The sequence below is a fragment of the Gymnoscopelus microlampas genome, assembly GCF_963454915.1.
Source record: "Gymnoscopelus microlampas genome assembly, chromosome: 9".
Taxonomy (NCBI): Eukaryota; Metazoa; Chordata; class Actinopteri; order Myctophiformes; family Myctophidae; genus Gymnoscopelus; species Gymnoscopelus microlampas.
In genome coordinates this window covers 36,459,731-36,480,675 of record NC_139946.1, presented here as the reverse complement: position 1 = coordinate 36,480,675, position 20,945 = coordinate 36,459,731, and positions in this window count along the sequence as shown.

The following is a 20,945-nucleotide window of genomic DNA, read 5'->3' as shown; positions in this document are numbered from 1 at the left end:
CCCATACACTGCCTTCACACTGATGCTCATTCATATTTACTGATGTGTTATGTTTGTTGTTTAGTTAGTTTATATTTAAATAAAGACATTTTATACACTTTTAACTGTGCCTGTGTCTCCCTTTTGTTGCAACCTTGAGTCAGGTCGTGTGTGTGTGTGTGTGTGTGTGTGTGTGTGTGTGTGTGTGTGTGTGTGTGTGTGTGTGTGTGTGTGTGTGTGTGTGTGTGTGTGTGTGTGTGTGTGTGTGTGTGTGTGTGTGTGTGTGTGTGTGTGTGTGTGTGTGTGTCAGCAGCTCTCAAATTCCTTGTGCATGCTGCTAGCAGGACAAGGAAATCAATCCCCGAATATTTTTCACACCGGTCACCAACAGCTATGCTATTTGTTATTTCTGTAAATTCATAATCTCAGATCCACCATCCCTCCAGGCTAAAAAGATACAATAGCCTACATGTAAGGGTTGTCTTAATAGCCAAATACAATGCTCCTGGTAATCCATGCGTGTAAAATATATATTTTCCAGCTAATCTCTTAAATCTCTTAAATCCAGCTCACACTACAGGATAATCAGGGAGATTTTGGGTTGGGAACGCCCTTCCCGACTATCACGAGTGCTGTTCCCTGTATAATTACAATTTATCCAGATGCGAAATCGGAATTAGCAGAGTAATCATGAGCCCCAGTCAATAAACAACAAGGTAAATGTACACATAAGTAGACTGCAGAGAGAACAAAGTAGTGCCTTGAAAAAAGGCATTACCTGTTCGCCTGATTGGGATGGATTATCTGGCAAGATTGTCCTCTAATGTGAGGGGTTCAAAGATCCAATCTTAAGCCTCCAGATTTGCTCAGGCCGCGCTGAAGATTTTCCAAATATGTTTTATATTTGCTGGATGATTCTGTCCAAGTGGAATGGCAGGTGTGGCGAGCAACCAAGAGAGTTACAAGTACAGGGAGACAGACGTGAAGTGAATGAGAGAACTTTTGACATCGCCGGTCCAAACAACCTGTTACTGTACATATCGACAGCTGAAGCTTGACACCGCATGTTTAACTGGCTCCATTGTTCACAATCTGCATCTGCATGTGTTCATGTGTGATGAGATCATGTGAGGTGCTGCGTTGCTCTGGCAAGATCAATAATCTTAATACAATCCTGTTGTGTGTGATGAGCCTTGGTTACACCAAGATGGTTGTGGTGAAGTAGTGTTGGTTTCATTGGAAAGAGTTTATAAAGATTACTACATCTGTCTCTTCCACAAAGTGCTAGACTGAAGCACACTCATAGACGGAGAGAGGAAAGGAGAGAGAGGAATAGCGGCAGAGAGAGAGAGAGAGAGAGAGCGAGAGAGACAATTTGACATTACTGCATCAGTGTATTATTATTGGGGCATGCCTCCTGGCGGAGATTTGCGCTCCACTGAGCACACTTTTCTTGTTAACAACTGCTTTTATCACCCCCTCTACAATTAGTTGAACAATGAGGTGCATTTCTTGGAAAATATTTATGCTTATTAAGAGTTTTATGTTCCCTGTCCTGCCCATGGATGTGGTTTCCCCCTCCTATATTCACGTACATTTAAGATTATGTATTGAATCTGAAGATAAGCCAGCATAAGAATTATTTTTTATTATTTCAAGCAAGCACCAATACACACAAAAGTGAAACGGCGGCGTCTAGACACACCAAGCGAGTATCAATTTATAACAACAATGAATAATGTCATAATCAATACATGCTTAAGTGCTTCTGAAAATTGCTTTTCATTCTGTGATGTAGGCTCTCTTTTCTAGGGAACAAACCAGATGTAAAACTGTCCACAAAAAGTTCGGAAAGTTAACTTCGTTGATTATTTCTCCCCTTTGATAATACCAATTTGTATTGTGTTTTATATCATTTTTATCGTTGATTATGATTAGTCACCTTTACAATGAGGTACTAGCCTGACACTCAGCCTGAATTTTCATTTCGTTTCACTCCATTATTCAGTCTGAAAGCCCTCTCAATGCAGCCGATTGCTGAGATGGGGGCGTGGCCAACGTTTTTTTTTTCAAAGACTCTTTGGCGATTGGTTCATACTGGATTATCCCGATCCCAATTCGTCGTACAGATTTTCAACCGAGGCTGAGACCTTCTATGAGAGCATCACCAGACCAGAATCGCCTGAACATCTTTTTTTAATGGGCGTGGCTAGCGATTCACGGGCTGGAGCCAGGCTAATGAGGTACAGCTTGTAAGGATCGGCTACAACGTGTGGGTAGCGCCCCAAAATTATTTACCAAAATCCCCTGCAATATCCTTTTGAGTTGCTTGGTGGATTGGATGATTGCACTCTCCCACAGTCCTTTTTTAAGAATCTATGTATATTTTATATTGTTGTTCTGACTGTTGACCCCTTTGTTTCTTTCTGTATTCTTGGTATTGGAGTATTTTGGTTGGAGCTTGTCTGAAACAAATATCACCCACTATTTTACACCTGTAAAGTTGAAATTGAAAAAGTTGAAACTGTTGCCTACCCATTTATTTCACAAAATGCTGACTCAAAAAATGTATGTATGTATTGTTTATTTAGACTATGATTTAAATCTGTTGTTGTTGCCACTGTAGGGTCAGGACTCGCTTCTTACTGATTTTCTCCGAAAATAATAGCTTTGTATTTTTCCTTTGAAAATACTGTCTGCCTTTAATGACAGCAGGTTAGGTCAGGTCAGGTCGGTTTGTGAAACATTTGTCTTCCAAGACACTCTGGATGTATGAGATGAGCTCTCATGAAGATAAAACAACATAACAGTGTTTGCAGGAGGCTACACCTGGCCAAATGACTGAGTCATTACACTGCAGGGCACACAGAGCGAGAGAGAGAGAGAGAGAGAGAGAGAGAGAGAAGGAAGGATGAAAAGAGAGAGATAAAGGGATTGTAAGGAAGAATGGACAGGGGGATGGATGAAAGGGGGAAACGGACAGAAAGGTAGATGGACACTGATTAAACGAGGAAGGCAGTTATTTGGGGCAGGTACAAACAGTAATCAGAAACAGAGGGATGAGGCGGAGGAAAAGAGAAACCGGGATAGAGGGAATGGGGGTCGAAACGGAGAGAAAAACAGAAAAGAGAATGGGTAGGAGGAAAAGAGATGGATGCATGATGGAGGGATGGACAGAGGGATGGATGGATGGAAAAAGCATGACAGGACAGTGTACAGGATGAGAATGTCATCAGTGTCCCATAACTCACTGTGTCAGTACACTTATTGCTCCACATATCGGTTGTGTATTTCATTTCGGCCTTTACAACAGTCAGACGCATCTAGTATTCTACATCACGCTCAGGTAACCGCATCGCACACTCACAGACTGATGCAAAGTGACAGGAATAAAAGTGATATGAAATGTAATACCTTCTACCAAATGTGAAAGGTACATTTGGAAGTGAAAGCAGATTAGAAGTGTAGCATGTAATGCATCTGGTAGGAGTGTAATGCAATTACCTTTGAACCTGGACAAAACATGAGCATGTGTCCGTCCGTGTGTGCGTGCGTGCGTGTGTGTGTGTGTCAGGGGCGGCTCTAGGGGGGTGCTTGGAGGTGCTAAAGCACCTCCAGGGAAGCCCATAGCACCCCCGTAGCACCCCCAAGAAATGTGTATATTTCAATTGGTAGGCTATATCCACAACTCCTTAGCACCTCCATTAATAGTCAAGCTCCCTTCCAGCCCCCCCCCCCCCCCCCCATTAAAAATTGTCTGGAGCCGCCGCTGGTGTGTGTGTGTAAGTATGCATCCAGTGTCTGGGTGTATAGTATGTGTGTGAACTTGGCACATCACTCCTTGTAAATGAAACTGATCTATTGGCCTTTGAGAGAGAACGCGAGAGAGAGAGAGAGAGAGAGAGTTAGCAGAGCGCATAAAGCCAAACTATGGCCAGATGGACATACTGGCTGGCTGCTAGCAGGAAGTAACAGGCTGTACACTTCTTTTTGATTGGCTCTAATTATGATCTACTGCTGTGCCTTCCAGAGAATAGCTGACTTGGTGTGTGTGTGTGTGTGTGTGTGTGTGTGTGTGTGTGTGTGTGTGTGTGTGTGTGTGTGTGTGTGTGTGTGTGTGTGTGTGTGTGTGTGTGTGTGTGGGAAGGGCTTGAGTGTAAGAAGTATGTATATATACGGCCGGGTATAGAGATTACCCCAAAGACGGTTATCAAGGGAAAGGGTTCTATTGTAATATTGCTGGTTTCGCCTAACATGTTAAAGAAACAAGACTAATATTGGAACAAGTAAAAGACATATGGGTAGGATTTGCCGCTTATGAGCCACAGCTATCACATGTATCACTTGTACCTCGCAACAAGCCACTACATTTTAGTAAAATGAACCCTATGAATGACCAATAAATGTAATTACATTTAGTTTGGAACAAGAGGATGTACTTGACCCTGCTTCAATCCCACCCCCAACACATGGCATTGAAAGGACCACAGTGGAAATAAACTCTTGAAAAATAAGCTTTTTCATTTCATCCTTTTTATAATATATGTTCAAATTATGTTCATATATACTTTTTTGTCAATAAAAGCATCACTCAATCAATCATAGTTGTGCTTCGAGAGCCCACAAAAAAAGTAATTGCGACAATGAGAACCCGCTGAAAGCGGAGGGAAGGATGTCAAATATGTGTGAGCGTAATTACAAACTTGGAAATACTGTTAAAAATGAGATTGGATTAAATTCTTCTTAATGCAGAGACCATTAAAAGTGGCAAATGAGCCCTCGAAATATAAATGTGAGAAATGAACCTGGCCTCCTTCTCTCCATGAAGTGAAAGCTGTGTCTAAATTAGAGGGAGGAAACAATTGGTTACAAATAGGGCTGCATCTTGTTATAGCAGCAAGTTTGAAATGTTGCCTAAACTGGATTTCAAATGTATTTGGGACAACAAGAAGTGAGAAGGCAAGGGCTGTAGATGATGCACAGGAAGAATTGTCATCCATTACACACCAATCAAGGTAGGATCAGAGCAGGCTTAATTTCTATAACCAACTTTGTAACGGATATCTGTGACAGATATCCAAAGTCATCAGCATAGAAAGATACTCAATGTTCTGTTCAAGTTATATAAACTAGACCATACCCGTTGGGGAATATGAGCACCCAAAGTGTGCAGTTTGGCTTATGCGCTGAGAACAGAGAGTTTATCAGGGATCGAAAGTGAGTTTGTACTGTGTAGTCCATTGGTTCTCAAAGTGGGGTACGGGGACCCCCAGGGGTACTTGAGGCAGTTCCAGGGGGTCCCCAGCTAAATGATAGATAGGAACCAAATGCACCCTTATGGTTCTGTAACTCTGAGAGTGTACAAATGGAACCAAATGGACCCTAACGGGTCCATTTGGTTCCATTTGCACACTGTCAGAGTTAAATTAACATTGATTTTATAATATAAATTCGGGCCCCAGGTATAAATGCCATTAAATGGGGGTCCGTAGCCTAATGCATGTCAAACTGGGGGTACTTGACATTAAAATGGTTGAGAATCACTGCTAGAAAGCCGTATAAACCTTCTCTTATTGGGGTCCCTGGCTTATCTTTTCAAATGGGGGTCCGCGGGCTAATAAGTGTCAATTTGGGGGTCCTTGACATGAAAAAGTTTGAGAACCACTGGTGTAGTCAGTCGTGTGTACACACACACGGGTGCACATCCCGTCATGGAGGCACAGAACACACCCGCGCATATAACAGGCGGAGCCGTCCCAGCCGTCGTAAGCGCGCACAGCCACAGAGACACACACACACACACACACACACACCACGGTACATCCATGCGGCCCGTGGCCCGTCGCGCACACACACACGGTCGATCATCTACCCCCCAGCCACACACACACACCACGGAGGCACGATGCTACCCCCCCCCCCCGTCCCCCCCCGTCGTCGCAAACACACACACACACACACACACACACACACACACACACACACACACACACACACACACACAGAGAAAGAGATCCGTAACGGCCGATCTAGACCAGGCTTTTCAAAGCGAGCGTATGCGTGGTGCGTACAGCGCGTTTGTTTAGATCCAAGTGATTATCAATGATAGCGGCTACACCAGGCGCGCGGATACGCGAGTCCCCCATACGCAGACTTTTAAAATAGGACTGGATTTAAAAGTGCATATGTGTTGTGCATCGTGTCGTGTGTGTGAGAAAAGTCTGGTGTGTTTCCAGAATGCTCGCACAGAGTGGGCGGGGTCTATGGTGTGGATGGAAGCAGGCTGAGTTGCCATGTCGGCTTATTGTAAGCGCTTTAGTGGCAACATTGGTGGTATTGTGTTTTGGCGTTGGTTGTGAAAGTGCAGGTGGGTGTGGGGACGCGTTGTGTGCTTGTAGATCGGCTGTTTTCCAAGAGGCAAGGTATATGCGTGAAGGCGCTTCGTTTGGCCTTCTTTTCATAGACCTTGCTGCTTGTTTCTCTCGCGAAACCTGGCAACGACGCATGCGCAGTTTGATCAAGAGTCCACCCAACCACCACCCCCACCACCACCACCACCACCACCACCGTGAGGTTACTAGAATTATAATAGGATAGCAGTGAAGAGTGGGGAGCATTTGAGAATAATGGAAAGAGGTTCTAGATACATCAAAGAGCATGGGGAGATCAGGCAACCTTGACGAGTTTGTCAAAAGAAAGTAGTAAGACCTTTCAGCGTTAGGACAAAGTATAACAATTGTATCTTAGAAATACATTTAAATGGCGCGCGTGGTGCAGTGGTAAAGTCCCTGCCCACCACCACGGAGGTTGTGGGTTCAAAGCCACCGTGGTGCATCCAGCTTTGTCGACCGTCTACACAAACCCAATTGGCCCGTGTTTGGTGGAGGAAAGCCAGGCGGGGAGGGTGATATTGGTCATTGCATGTACTCCTACGGGCTGGGACGGCACCTATCAGCGGGGAGTGTTGGGCGGGAGGAGTAGGACTAAGACTCTACGTCCTCCTGGTGGGGACTCCTCACTGGCAGGTGAGTCAGTGGCATACGACAGCGGTGAAAACACAGAAATGTGCGTGGGGAGGAATCAATTGGGATAACGACTATTATAATGTGGAGGCAATGAGAAAGCACAATGTTTATGTCTTCTATTTTAGACGATTATTGCCGTCCTCTAACAAAGCCTGTTTGATCTTCAGAAATTAAGTCTGGCAGGCAAGGATCCAAACGGCATGCCAAGACCTTGTCTAGGATGTCTTTACATCCGAGTTTATAAATGTATTGGTCTCCGGCTGCTGCATTCTTGAAGGTACATGTCGTTCTTGATAATACGCAGAATTAAAGCTTCATTTAAAGTTTGGGGGAGGGAGCTTTATTTCAATTAATCATTAAACATGTGTAATATTAAAGGGTGTAAAGTAGAAAGCAAAACCTATAGTAGCCTACAAGTCAGCCGTAATTCCATCTATAGCTGGCGGCCTGGCGGCCTATTTTGCATTAATTTAAAGAAATCTCCTCTGACTGTATAGATTTATCCACATCCTTCTTGTTATCATGATCTATAGTAGGGATGTCTAAGCTATCTTTAAAAACTAAAAGTTTTTGCAAAAACTGTTTTTTTACAGGTATGGTGTGTATGATATGAAATCCTTAATCATATTTCATCATATATGGAAGGGCCCCAGTAGCCCTTGGAGCCATGCAGGAGCCCTTGAAGGGCCCCAGGAGCCCTTGTCAGGGCCTCAAACCCAGCGAGAATCACTGCTGTAAATACAGAGGAGGGGCCCACACATTTGATATTTGATTAACCTATACATTTCATTTTAGTAAATTGTCGATGGCCGCGTGGCCCAAGTCCCCCGAAGGGCCCCTGAGAGCCAAGGGCCCCTGGGCCACGGCCCCGGCGACCCAATGGCTAATACAGCCCTGGTGGTAGAGGCTATGTTTTGCACCCTGTCTGTCTGTCTGTCTGTTAGTCCGTCTGTCTGTGTGTGTGTGTATGTGTCCGTCTGTCTGTGACCAGCTAATCTCCGGCATGCACTGTTAGGCGGCTCGCAGCGAAACTGTGCACATGCACACCCTCCCTGGATGCTAGAACCCACATTTCTCACATGGGCCTGTTATAGCGCCACCAGGAGGCCGACTTTTGCAAAACAAACAAACAGATTTTTCATATTCTATCCTGATTGGCTAAGATTGGCTTCCAAAGTTTGCAGAAGTGCTCCGTTTTTAACAAAATGCCTCAAATCATGAACACAAATGCACACTAGCCCTAGAAAGAAATGCCACTTGAAGTTTTTCTAATCAGCCTCATGGTGACACTATAACAGGCCGATTCGTGTTTTTACCTATACTGCACCGATCTGTGTAAAACTTTGTATGCACTAGAGGCCAAGGAAAAACCTTTGCCCTGCATTTTTCACATCTGCCTTTTATACAGTAGCACCACCAGGAGGCCGACTTATGTAAAACATATTTTTTTATATTACTCCTACAAATTTTGTCCAAACATCACGCAAATCGGTACACATTATCTCTATAGTCAAGTGATCAAGACGGATGAGTCAGATTTTTCATATGCCATACTGATTGGCGAATTACAAACATTGCTGGCCCACAATAACCTACCTGACCTAGCGGAGACCTGTGCCCCGAGGAGCACTTTTTTTTTTTTTTCTGACCAATTTTTTGCTGTAAGGGTGGAGATGACTCTCCAATCCATGAAAACACAGATTCTTAATGAAGGGCATCCCTGCCCGTTTTCTAGACACAGAGGTCAGCTGCACACAAGAGTGTACTCACACACGCATGCAAGCACACACACAGTCTTTGTGAAGAGGGACTACGCTAATCCAGTTGTCTGCTGATTATGTCCCCTTCACCAGCCCGTTGTCCTCCATCATCGCTAGTCTATACGTGTCTCAGTTGTCCTCCGGCTCTCCTCTCCGTCCCGGGCCCCCTTGTCGCTCCCCTACTCCTCTGTCCCTCCCTCCCTCCTGTGAGCCTCGTCTTTCAGTGTGAGCAGCAATACATGCCAGCACCTCCCTCCCATCCCTTAGCCATCCAAACCCTAATCAGATCAATTCACTATTCCATTCACAGGGATGTAATCAGGTGATTATGCATGGTTCCCTGTTCTGCTCGTCTTTCTCTCTGTCTCTGTCTCTCTCTCTCTTTGTCTCTCTCTCTCTCACACACACACACACACACACACACACACACACACACACACACACACACACACACACACACACACACACACACACACACACACACACACACACACACACACACACACACACACACACACACACACACACACACACAAGCCATGCCCCTTCTTTAGCATTGATGAGGGTTGACGTTGCATTTCCCTTAAACAATTCTGTGGATGTCCTCTGCAGGAGAAACCTTGTAACAATCGGCCTTTTTACATGAAAGGATAATTACTACCAAAAAAAGGAAAAACAACGAGAACGGTGGGTGTTTTAACTGATAAGATTTTTTATATAATAGCCAGGTATAAATGACAGGTCAAACGGTATTTAAATGAAATATGAACACTTTCAAAATTACTTCTGTCCCTGTTATTCTCTCTGGTAAATAAAATAAACAAGCAAACAAACAAATGAATCAAAAACAAACAATAATCACTTTAACTGCCCCTCCCTCCCAAACAAATCCCACTGTCCCTTGTAGCCCAGCGGGTCACAATGCTACCAAAAACAATAAACAAAAACACACGGCGTCTAAGAGTCTGTCATGCACGCACGCTGTTTAAATAAATAAATAAACAGTCCCGCGACCGTCCTCTTCTGACGCGCTGCCGCGACGCAACAGTTCCTTATAATCCAAATGAAAAGAAAAGTCTTCTCCGCCCGACGCGGCCCAAATAATAACTAAATGACGGGGTACCCCTCTAATTTGTATTCCAAAAACGAGCAGAACGCTCGGGTTGATCTCACCGGTTTGGGCTGTCGGCTCCAATCCCCACCGCAGCGCTCGTAGTCCCAACGCACGGTAGAAACGGCCGGTTCCAAACTCTGCGGGGCTCGGAAGTCCTTTTAACCTTAGCTGCAGTCTAATGTCACGTTTAAACTTAGATCAAAACGGTATAAACTGGCGCTTCAAGGTCTCTGCTTTCCTCCTCCGTTCAACCTGTCACCAAACGGTTTGGTTCGTTCCCCCCCCCTGTTGTGTACCACACCCTGTATTAGTAACCTCGGGTGGCATCAATGATTCAATTACCCCCCCAATCAGACCCGTTACAGTTCATGTGAATAGGATCAGTTCATATTTTCTCATGGATTCAAACATGTTACATACAGTATATTTACAAATATAATAACATGCACAGGTCGAGTGGAATACTTATAATAATAATGTGCAATTGTCACAGTCCCCCCCCCCCAAGCTGGAAGCTAATTTTCAAGTCCTACCAAAGTAGGGTTTGAGGTTGACCACATTAAGCGTATCCACTTTGTCACTATCTTTCCATTTCACTCTGTAATTGATGGGGCCTGTCTGACTCGTCACGATAGCTGGACCTGACCATTTTGGCGCAAGCTTCGACGAGTATGCATCAGATGCTTTGGAGAGTGGATGTGTTCTCACCCAGACCAAGTCGCTCGGCTGGAACTGTACATGTTTCCGCCGGGCATTATAATACTTGGCTTGTCTGGCTTGAGACACCCCCACCCTTCGTTTGACCTCTTTGACCATGGCCTGCTGTCTTTCTAGGAGGTTGTATGAGGGTTGTGAGGGCATTGGTGGAGATGCCAACATACGCTCCAAGGGTCCGTACAACCCACGGCCCATGGACATTTCCGCAGGTGTATGGCCAGTGGTTTCATGCATTGCAGTGTTGATGGCGTATCGGAACTCGGGCAACCATTGATCCCACTTGTTGTGCTGGTCTCCCACGAACGATGCGATCATAGTCTTGATGGTCCGGTTTGCCCTCTCCGTGAGGTTGGCCTGAGGGTGGTAACTGGTGGTGAACTTGTGTACCACGCCCCAGGTCTTGCAGAGATCGTCAAAGACATTTCCGGTTAGTTGTGGTCCGCGATCCGAGATCAGGTACTTAGGGACCCCCCATCGAGTGAATATTTCATCCTTAAGGATCGCACTAAGCCTCGGGGCCTTACCATCTCTCAGCGGAAACATTTCCACCCATTTGGTGTAATAATCGATGGTGACCAACAACATGGTGTTTCCCTTCTTGCTCCTCGGGAACGGCCCCATCAGGTCGATCCCGAGGGCCTCTCCTGGTTGGCTTATCTGGGTGGACTGCAACATACCGGATGGTTTTTGATTCTCTGGCTTGTACTGCTGGCAAACTTGACACTTCTTAACATAATCCCACACCTCACGGCGGACCGTCGGCCACCAGGCCACCTCAAGAACTCGAAGTAGGGTCTTCAACCTTCCTAGATGCCCACTCATGGGGCGGTCATGGAAGTACTCCAGGAAACATTGGACAAGGCTCTCGGGCACCACCACCTGATACTTCAGTCCGATGTCCCTGGTTGGCTGCCTCCGATACAATATTCCCTGAATCTCCTCGAAGCCTATCCGATCGGTCCGCTGGTCCGACAGGTCGAGATTCTCCAGAAGATCTCTGACCTTAGGATCCGCGCTTTGTGCTTTGGCTAGATCATCTAGCGTTGTGGGTAGTTCCGAGTTGCCAGACACTGCCACTACTGCACACACTGCCCGCTGTTCAGTAGGAGTCACCGCCCGAGATAAGGCGTCGGGGACGATGTTCAGGTGACCCTTCCTGTAGTATATGTTGAATTGGAACTCTTGAAGGCGTATTGTCCAGCGAGTGAGTCTAGACGAGGACTTAGGGTTCTTGAATGCCCAAGTGAGTGCAGCATGGTCGGTGTACACGTCGAACTCCACTCCTTCAAGGAAGTGTTTCCACTTTTCCACCGCCCACACGACCGCAAGACACTCCCTCTCGGATGTAGAGTAGTTGCATTCGGCTCCTCTGAGTCCCCGAGAGGCATAAGCAATCACCTTCTCTAAGCCGCCCACCTGTTGGGTAAGTACGGCTCCCAACCCGACACTACTGGCGTCAGTATGCACCTGGAACGGTAGTGACAGATCGGGCTGGACCAACACAGGTGCCTCCACCAGAGTCTGCTTCAACTTTTCAAAGTTTGTCTGGCATTCCTCCGTCCAATTCCACTTCACTCCCTTCCGCTTCAAGTGATTTAACGGCGCGGCCAGGTCTGCGAAGTGAGGAATGAATTTGAAATACCAGCCCGCCATTCCGAGAAATCTCTGCAGTGACTTCAAGTCATGGGGAGCTGGATAGTTCATAACGGCAACGGTTTTGTCTGGGTCCGTCTCAACCCCCTGGGAAGAGACGATATGTCCCAGAAACTTCAGCTGCTCTCGGTAGAAGTGACATTTCTCAAGATTCAGGGTGAGGTTGGCGACATGAAGCTTGGCGAACACGGCATCAAGATCTTTCATATGCTGCTCGGGACTTGGAGAGAAAACGATAATGTCGTCGATATAGACGAAACAGCACCTTGCCTTGAGATCACCGAGCACTCTCTCCATCAATCTCTGGAAAGTAGCACCGGCATTTTTCAGTCCAAAGGGCATGGTTCTGAATTGATACAGTCCGATGGGTGTTATGACTGCGGTCTTGTGTTTGCTCTCCTTATCCATTGCCACCTGCCAGTATCCTGCCTTCAGATCCAGGGTGCTAAAATGGCATGCTCCATGCATTGATTCCAAGATGTCGTGTATCAGGGGCATGGGGTAGGCATCCAGATTAGTTTTGGAGTTGAGTCCTTTATAGTTCACACAGAACCGGTTACTCCCGTCCGGCTTCTTGACCAACACCACCGGTGCGGCCCAGGACGAGTCAGAGGGTTCCAAGATCCCCTTGGTGAGCATCCCCTGTACCTCATCCACGATGATTTGGCGTTTGTATGGTGAGACTCGATAGGCTCTACACCGCACCGGCATCTCATCCGTGGTGTGCACCTTATGGGTGGCAACATTGGTCTTACCTAGTTGCCCCGAGCATACAGACGGCCATCTCTGGAAGAGACATTCCACCTCGGGTGGAACATTTCGGACACGGTGTAATGGCGTGACACCAACACTGCCCATCGCTGGCGACACCGGCACAGCAAGATAGAGCTTTGCCGACGGCAGGGCGGGCGCTGCTTGTGAGGCAAAGGGATAGTGTGTGTAGCCCTCAGGACCCCACACCCCGTAAGTCTTTTCGCCAAAGTTAAGGACAGTTTTGGTCTTCAGGCAGAAGTCGAGGCCCAGCATCAAAGGAAAGGTGAGATTGTGGTCGTCTAGGACGAATGTTTCCACAGACCACATATGACCATGCCAGTCGTAGATCAAACCCACCTTCCCCACCGCTTGGTGCTCCTTTCCATCCGCCAGGATGAACTTCCGGTCATCACACTTCCTGAGATGTTCCCCTGCTCGGGATAACCGCTGCCAGTTGCTTCTTCTCATCAGGGTGTATGAACAGCCTGTGTCCATCACCGCTTCAAACTCCACGCCTCTCGTGGCAATGGGCACGAATAATAAGTTCATCCATTCCTCTTGGTCAGGGTGCCCCTGTTTGACATCCATACGTGCCATTTGAGCTCCTTTTCCTGTCGGCGTTTTGACTCCTTTGTCACTGCCTTGTTTGACTCCCTTGTCTCCGCCTTGTTTGGCTCCCTTGTCTCCGCCTTGTTGATTTACTTTCTTCCAGTAGGCGCTGGAGGAAGAACAATCCCGTTCCACCTGGGACCCAACCTTCACCAGTTGATCCACCGTCTGCACGTGCCCGCGCAGACACCCCGCAATCCTCGGATTGCAGTTGTTGAGTATCTTCCTCACCAGTTCACTTTCAGTGATTTCCGGCTTCCACTTCAGACAGAGCGCACGGTAGTCATAGGCAAAGTCTCGAAGACTTTGGGTGGGAAGCTGCAGCATGTCACGCAGTTTCTCCTCCACTTCCGATTGATAATCGGTAGGCAAGAACGCGAGAAAAAACGCTTCCTTGAACATTGCCCACGACTTACACCTCTGCCTCTCGGATGTCCACCAACTCCTGGCGGACCCCTCAAGGACACTCGACAGCGTCCCCATGAGCTCCACGTCTGACAGGGGCCTAACGGAGAAGAAGTTCTCACATTGCTCCACAAAGAACATGATATCCGAAATCTCCTTAGATCCGTCATACTTAGGGAATTCCATTCTGATGGCGGGTTTCGTGTATCGGTAGGCACTGGCAGGTGGTGCACTAGTGGACTGGTCAGTAGCTGCAACGGGGTGCTGCCCCCCAGATGGCGTGACGGATGGACTGGAAGAAACGGGGGCGGGCAGGTCAGGTGAGGCCATAGTGGGAGCTACCTGAGGTGCACTGACGGCCTGACTGGCTGGTACTGGGACGGATGGACCCTGCGAGGCAGCAGTGGGCGGTACCTGAGGTGTACTGTTGGACTGCTGGTGGGGGGTACTTGTGGGATGATGGCGAGGTGTATGTGTTCCATAGAAACTAAATTCTGGGCGAGGTGAAACTTGGACCCTTCTGAGGTGAGCGGTACTTGCTCTTTTTATTTTTGTGACCTCATTATTCCATCTCTCGTCCCTCCTCTGTAAACACTCAACAACCCCTTGCTCTAATTGCTTGACTGAGTTCCTCACAAGCACCTCCATCTCGCCCATCCTACGGTCTATGTACTCCCTCAAAATCTCTTCCCGGTTAATAGTGCTCTCGGCTGCTTTCTCGAACTCCTCCCGCACATGGTGCACATGACCTTCCAAGGTTTGAATCTGGTCCTTAATCATGGCCAAATTCTGCTGTATTGGGCCCGGGCCCTCAATTTCCTCCTCTTCGTCATCGTCATCCTCACCATCCTCATCAGAGATATACAGAGAGCTAATGAGTGATGTGATTTCACCTACAGGATTACGGTGACGTTCAAAGGATTGGCGCTCTGGAATACTCACTTCCTCCTCTTCCTGAACAGTGGCTGGCTCCTCTACAATCAGAGCTAACTGTTCTGGGTTTCCCCCACTTTGTGCCATTGTTTTTTTCCAGAAGTTTTTTTTTACAGTGTATTATTCACTTTTACCCTTTTTTTTCCAAAATCAATTCTCAAAATGCTGGCTTTCAGTGTCTACTTTTAAACCCACGTTCCCCCTACGGGCCACCAAATGTAACAATCGGCCTTTTTACATGAAAGGATAATTACTACCAAAAAAAGGAAAAACAACGAGAACGGTGGGTGTTTTAACTGATAAGATTTTTTATATAATAGCCAGGTATAAATGACAGGTCAAACGGTATTTAAATGAAATATGAACACTTTCAAAATTACTTCTGTCCCTGTTATTCTCTCTGGTAAATAAAATAAACAAGCAAACAAACAAATGAATCAAAAACAAACAATAATCACTTTAACTGCCCCTCCCTCCCAAACAAATCCCACTGTCCCTTGTAGCCCAGCGGGTCACAATGCTACCAAAAACAATAAACAAAAACACACGGCGTCTAAGAGTCTGTCATGCACGCACGCTGTTTAAATAAATAAATAAACAGTCCCGCGACCGTCCTCTTCTGACGCGCTGCCGCGACGCAACAGTTCCTTATAATCCAAATGAAAAGAAAAGTCTTCTCCGCCCGACGCGGCCCAAATAATAACTAAATGACGGGGTACCCCTCTAATTTGTATTCCAAAAACGAGCAGAACGCTCGGGTTGATCTCACCGGTTTGGGCTGTCGGCTCCAATCCCCACCGCAGCGCTCGTAGTCCCAACGCACGGTAGAAACGGCCGGTTCCAAACTCTGCGGGGCTCGGAAGTCCTTTTAACCTTAGCTGCAGTCTAATGTCACGTTTAAACTTAGATCAAAACGGTATAAACTGGCGCTTCAAGGTCTCTGCTTTCCTCCTCCGTTCAACCTGTCACCAAACGGTTTGGTTCGTTCCCCCCCCCTGTTGTGTACCACACCCTGTATTAGTAACCTCGGGTGGCATCAATGATTCAATTACCCCCCCAATCAGACCCGTTACAGTTCATGTGAATAGGATCAGTTCATATTTTCTCATGGATTCAAACATGTTACATACAGTATATTTACAAATATAATAACATGCACAGGTCGAGTGGAATACTTATAATAATAATGTGCAATTGTCACAACCTGGCAACTTGACGCTCCCTCCCGCTTCATTTGTCTCATCACTTCCAATCAGTGTCAGGGGGAGGAATGGAAGGACGTGTGGAAAGGAAGAAAGGAGTAAGAAAGGGACACAACTATAAAGGAGGAAGAGGGTATTGGGGTGGTGATCAAGGAGATTAGAGGGAGTTAGGATGGAGGTATAACAGGCTGAGAAAGAGAGGGCGGAGGGAGGGTGAGGAGGTTGGAGGGGTACAGAAGGATGATTAATAGGAGTGGGGGGGGGGGGGGTACAAGAGGTTGTGGAGGTATATGGGTGCCAGTAAATATCTAATTAAACCACGCCAAGGGGCCTCTTTGGCTCAGGTCCCACCAGCTCTACACACACAGCTGAATTCTGATGGCCATGACCTCTACTGGTGAGGTTTGTCCACTTCCTTGGTCTCTGTATTACCCGTTTCCCATTATAGGAGACCTGTGTGGTCAGCTATCCACTTAAGTCCTTTATATACATTTTCATATGATTAAAAGCTAAAATAGTGTGGCAGTGCATCAAAGAGGGAGACATATACTGTATAAATACTGTCACACAGTATAACAGCAAACTACATTTATAAACATGACAAACAGGAGGGGATCCCTGGGGGATCCATGTGAACAAAGTATGTAGGGTTTAAGTGGTTAAAGTAATACAATGCAGGTCCTCAAATAACGATTTTAGCAGCCTCTGCTGGTCATTACCGTCACCGCAGGTCGTTCGTTTATTCCTGCGTTACCCAGAATTCCATTTATTTTCACCGGAAGCGTTTCAAAAAGCGTTCATTTAATTGTTTTATACTATCTGTGGATCGTTTCTCTTAGCCAGTGAAGCTTTAGTTACCGTGAGCTGTGTTTTCTTTTGCTGTTGTTTTTCGATCTTCAAATCCTTCAATCTCTTAAAAACAGCGTGAGATTCCTTTTTGTTATTAGCGCGGTAGTTCCTGGCCAAACAGGAAACCGGTGCGGTAGTTCCTGGCCAAACAGGAAACCGGTGCATTTCCGTTTCCGTTTGACGGCCGGATGACGTCATTTTCGCGAGAATGACTACCCTAGCCACCGTTTCAACATAAAATAGTTTATAAAAGGCTTTCGGGGGTGAAATTCATGGAGTGGGTGTTGTGAAACATTTGCCACTCACAAAAGATATACAATTTAACTTGAGTTTTGTTGAAAAAGTTACCTAGTATTACTTTAATGTCTGCACACATTCAGCGCAGTGTAAGCTGTCAGAGAGTCAGAGAGAATGATGCAGAGATGTTGACAATAAAGGACGATGGAAGAGAAGAGACCATGTACAACTGTTAATCACATGTCACGCTAATCATCCAGTGATCTTACACATTCAACTCAGTCCGAGCTGTCTTATATCATGTCGTAGAAGAAGATGGATAGAAGTATTACGGCATGCCTTGAGATTTGCGTTCTACTGAGTGCACCTTTCTAGTTGTTTGTATTAAACTGATTAGAACATGTAAGGATAACAGGTCTAACTTAAAGGTCTACCTGATTACGCTGAGGAAGACCTGTTAGGTTGAAGTGTGTGTGTGTGTGTGTGTGTGTGTGTGTGTGTGTGTGTGTGTGTGTGTGTGTGTGTGTGTGTGTGTGTGTGTGTGTGTGTGTGTGTGTGTGTGTGTGTGTGTGTGTGTGCGTGCGTGCGTGCGTGCGTGCGTGCGTGCGTGTCCGTGTGCGCGTGCGTGCGTGCGTGTGTGTGCTGGCTATTTCCTCACCTACCTGATTATAGCCTATCTGAATATAGCACTGTATCATACTTACCTGTTCATACCTACCTTAATACAGAGTAATACTTATTGTCACACCTGTGGAAAAAGAGAGAAGAAAGTTATACAGTACTTACCCGCTGTTAAAATAACAACGGGTCTACTACTGCCAATAGGTGGCAGTAGTAGACCACAGCATCACAGTAAGTTTCTAGAGGGAGGAAGACATAAGGTACACATTTTAGTGAGTGAGTGAGTGAGTGTTGTTTTGTGAACATACCTGTTGCATGTGCTTGTTGCCTCATATAGTCTCCTGTTGTGTTTAAACAAAAAATAACAGTTTTTGTTACACAATAATTATGTCAAGAGTCAATGCAATCTAAAAGTAATTTCATAATAATTATAGGTGGAGTTTTTTAGTGGAGTTCAGGTGTTTTGTTGTATAGAACCTTATTGGAAACAGAGCCTTGTACAGCGGAGTACCTTCTCCTTCAGGCCTGCCTTGGTGAAGAGGATCTCCTCTCTATAGTTGATCTCCTTTTCAGGCCCTGCCTCCGCCTCCTTGTCAATAAGCCTTCAGATCCAGCAGCATATAGTGTAGGCTTACAATGGATGAAGTGGACACTCTTTGTATTTTATTTACGTAGTGCATCAGAAAGTACAGCTAAGACTACTGCTATGGAATTTTTATAATAATAATCCAGTCCAGTCCAGTCTGTTTTGTGTAACATAAGCATGCAGAATGCCGTTTTAATTAGCAGAACAGAAATGAGCGAGGATAGCCCATGAGACTTAAATAGGTGCATGTTCAGCACAACGGCAGCTGTTAGAAATAATGCCTTTTCCTAGGCAAAACACAAGCTCGCATCCACTGTTCCAATATAACTGAGCAGCCTATAATAGCCTTCACAAGTCTAAACAAGCCCAATGGCCATTCGATAAGGTTGATTTGTATAGAAAGGCCTTCTCTAGCTATTGTAATTCTATGTCAGGAGCACTGGGGACTAATTCTCCATTATCCTCATAATCTAAAATCAATATTTCAGATCTAACATACTCTGCACGCTGATCAATGGAGTCAGTTTTATGCCTGCAGCCTCAGAGCCTCAGAATAAGAAGGATGTGTGCTATGTTGCATTTGCTAGCACATTGTGCAAGTGAGACATGATCATAATTATTGACAAAAAGGACCTTGGTGATAGGAATGGTTTGGGCCTGGCACTTCACCCAGTGTTTGGCAGTAGGTGACAGTGGATACTTGATGGCAGCTTGCAGCCAGTGTATGACATAGTGGTGTGTGTGTGTGTGTGTGTGTGTGTGTGTGTGTGTGTGTGTGTGTGTGTGTGTGTGTGTGTGTGTGTGTGTGTGTGTGTGTGTGTGTGTGTGTGTGTGTGTGTGTGTGTGTGTGTGTGTGTGTGTGTGTGTGTGTGTGTGTGTGTGTGTGTGTGTGTGTGAGAGTGTCAGGCATAATTTGTGTGTCAGCGAGTGTCAGTGGCCAGGCATAATTCGGATAATTCGTAAATTAGGTATCTGAATGTCAGTGAGCAGGCCCCTCTCATGGGGTGAAAAGTGACAGTGTAGTGTGAATTAAATAGCCCTGTATGGGTCAAGCGATTAGGATGATATGGAAATGATGGTATTTTGTCTTCTGAAGATGTCTCAGTGCATTCTGAGAGTGAATGAATCAATTAAATGTGGTAAAAGAGTAAACCGACGCTCCATCATAGGAGGATCCTTCTGCAGCACCACATGAGAAGATAAGCCACTGAAAGTGAGTGATGACATTTCTCCTTGGATCTCTCAACCACGGCAAAATACTGTTTCCTTTTATGCTGCCTCTTGGTATTAGTACTGAATTGGCAATTGTATTCGCAGTTGATATAAACTGTATATCAACTGCAATTGTAGACTAGATGCTATTATGCCATTTCTGGGCCAATGTGAAGGTCTGTATGGAGGACAAAAAGGTTTCCAATTAGAATTTCCAGACAATGGGATGTGGAGAACATGGGCAGCAGTTCACACTTTATGCAGTAAAAAACAAGACAGCGTCTAATGATGGCGTGGCATCGTGACGCGTTGTGAGCTTGTAGAATGGCTGTTTTTGCTATGAATACATATGAATTGAGATTTTGAGATCTTGCGCATTGGTGATAACTTTATTTTTTTTAAAACACTGCCATATGCTGACAGATGTCTGATGAGGCTTACGGAGGCAGGTGGACAGGCCAGAGATGGGCCCAGAGTGGAATAAATGAGACGGAACTCAAACTGACCATGATTGTCCTTGGAATAATTCAGACATATAGACACACGCACCCAACACAATCATGTCATGTCTGTCAAACCAGTTTAGCAGCATGCTTCTCCACGTTCCACATGTTTGTTTCCCAATTTATTTGACTAAATCGGGCTACTTTTTGCAGTCAATGTCTGATACATAGTAAACATGCTTTAGAGGCTTAGCTATCACAAATCAAAGGTTGACAGATATCCTGAAAGTATCACAAAATGTAATTAGCAGTAATGACCTCGCTGAAGACAGAGCTGTCCTCTGTCAGTGGACGCCACAAGAGTCTGTCTGGTGGCCAAAGATGGGACCTGCTGCCTTTCAGCATGACCGAGAACCACACACCCACACCCACACACACACCCACCCACCCACCCACACCCACCCACCCACCCACCCACACACACACACACACACACACACACACACACACACACACACACACACACACACACACACACACACACACACACACACACACACACACACACACACACACACAAATGCATACAGTGTAGAGGGAAGACAGATCTTGTCTACTGTCCTCTATCTTGTCAGACAGGCGGTCCCTGCGCCAGCAGAGCATGCAATAGTGTAATCGCTGTTACCTGCGGTACTGAACAGATTCCTCAACATGCCTCAAAGCTGGACTGAAAAGGGTAGCTATTGAATAATAATCAAAATGTTACATTTCCTGAAATAACCAATCCCACACACGTCACCTTTTGAGCAACTGGGGGAAAAATGGTTTGGTTTTCCCATGGATGGGA